The sequence below is a fragment of the Tamandua tetradactyla genome, chromosome X (assembly GCF_023851605.1).
Source record: "Tamandua tetradactyla isolate mTamTet1 chromosome X, mTamTet1.pri, whole genome shotgun sequence".
NCBI lineage: Eukaryota > Metazoa > Chordata > Mammalia > Pilosa > Myrmecophagidae > Tamandua > Tamandua tetradactyla.
This window is the reverse complement of record NC_135353.1, coordinates 161585257-161587574: the sequence shown is the minus strand read 5'-3', so window position 1 is coordinate 161587574 and position 2318 is coordinate 161585257. Positions and strand designations below refer to the sequence as shown.

At 41.3% G+C, this 2318-nt stretch overlaps 1 pseudogene; it reads left to right on the top strand.

Annotated features, from left to right (window-relative positions):
• The first annotated feature begins 1368 nt into the window (after positions 1-1368).
• LOC143670408 (low molecular weight phosphotyrosine protein phosphatase pseudogene) lies at positions 1369-2115 on the top strand (annotated as a pseudogene).
• Positions 2116-2318: the final 203 nt, after the last annotated feature.

Here is a 2318-nt window from a genome sequence, read left to right as displayed (position 1 = left end):
GCCCATATTAATCCTTCTTCAACAATATTCTCTTTAATACAATCAACACCTGTGCTGCCTTTAAAGCTGTTGGCTTCTGTATCATGCCCATGTCTGGTTCACACCTTGGACACATAGAGAAATTTTTAAAAAAGAAAAAGCTAACTGATAGCGACTCCCGTTCTCAGTGCCCAAGGGAATTGGAGATCAGAGTTACAGCTTAGAATAAAAGAAGATGGAGGGAAGAACTTGTCATGAAGGACAGTGCCCCAGTGATTCAGGTTAGAGGAAGAGACATTGAATCAAAAACAAAATAAGGAGGCCTGTGAACCATGATATATATGGATGAAAACACAATGCATGAAGCTAAGTGGAATTCAACAGTAATATTCCATGTTTCTGGAATATATCTTAGACTTCTGGTTACCTACCCAATGTCCATTCTCACCTCTTTCTTTACCAACATAAACATATATTGGGGGCAGTGGGGGATAGGTGGGGGAGAGTAACATACTCACCTAAAAGACTGCATTTCCCAGCAAATGGTGGGGAGGAGGTATTGAGATGTAAGCTGAAGACATTGGTGAGGCTTCCAGGAAGGATTAAGGGGGCTGTCTCAGCTGCCAGCCCCTTTTGCCATTTCTCTTCCACCTTCCTGCTGGCACTGCGATTGTAAAGGCAGAAACTTTATGCTATGGATGGGGCAGTACATAGCTGGGGGAAGCCTGAACCCCTGAGGACATTGGAGAGTCTCTACCCGAGTCCCAGACCACTCACTATTGGGTGTTTTATTAAGTGAGAGGAAAATATTCCCTCTCTTGGCCTAATATTTCAAACAATGAACAATCCTGATCCAGGTGGCCACTCCCTCTGACTCCTTGGGGCTACCACTGCCATCCCCACCACAAGACAGTGGTCTTCAGGACTTACTTTTTGGACCCTTCAGTGCCAGCATATTATTTGAATCTTGATTGACAGCCTACAGTGTCATCAAGCACCAAATGATACTTGGGTTCCTTTGGGTTACCCAAGTTCAGGTAATTCAATCATACACCCATATCTGTCATCCTTGGCCACCATCTAAGGTGCAAACCCCTCTCGTCTTGCATCCTCTCCCGTGCACTCATCCTCACACTGGTATGTATTCCTCCTCCTGACATAAACTCTTACTAGAAAGTACCCTCCCTACCACACCCTCTGATCCTTCATTGTCTAGTAAATTAATGCCCTTCCATCTTCACCCAAGTCACAGATCTCTTCCTCCATCTCTCCTGCTTAGCTGAAATCAGGCTCTCTCCCAGGGACACCTCTCCCCCTGCAGCCTGATCAGATGAAAGCTGCTCATCTACCCACACGCTGCATCAAGCAAAATCTGGAGTTAAGAAGTGTCTTTTTTTGCGGGTGAGAAGATGGCAGCAGGGCCGCCCAAATCGGTGCTGTTTGTATGTCTGGGTAACATTTGTCGGTCACCCATTGCAGAAGCAGTTTTCAGAAAACTTGTAACTGATAAAAATATTTCAGATAATTGGATCATTGACAGTGGTGCTATTTCTGACTGGAACGTGGGTCGGTCACCAGATCCAAGAGCTGTAAGCTGCCTAAGAAATCATGGCATAAAAACAACCCATAAAGCATGACAGATTACCAAAGAAGACTTTACCACATTTGATTATATACTGTGTATGGATGAAAGCAATCTGAGAGATTTGAATAGAAAAGGTAGTAAAGTTAAAAACTGCAAAGCAAAAATTGAGCTACTGGGGAACTATGATCCACAAAAGCAACTTATTATTGAAGATCCCTATTATGGGAATGAGTTGGACTTTGAGGATGTGTACCAGCAGTGTGTTAGGTGCTGCAAAGCATTTTTGGAGAAGTCAGAGTAAAGCTGCAGCTGTTCATTGCTGAAGGCCAACAATGATTAACATCTTACAGTGATGTTCTAGATTTTTCAGTGTGTTAAAAATGTAATGTTTCATAGCTCAAGACCACAACTTTTGTTTCAATTGACTCATTTATCTTAAAAAATAATTGTAGCTGAAAATCAATGTTGTGTTTGCAGAAGAATTAATAAAATTCTCTGATTGAGCTTATGGGGTACATTAAATGTTCTTAAACAAATGGGACCTCTTCTCTTGCCCCAATTACAAAAATAGTGAAACAAACAAAATTTAAAAAGTAGGACAAACAAAAAAGTAGAACCACAAAACACAATGTTTTGTGTGTTTTGTAACAATCGTTTCTTTTCAGTGTTTAACCTTAAGATACTATCCATGGGCAACTAGCCTTCTAATATGCTTAATTATGATCTTAGTAAATAATTAAACATTTCTTTCAGG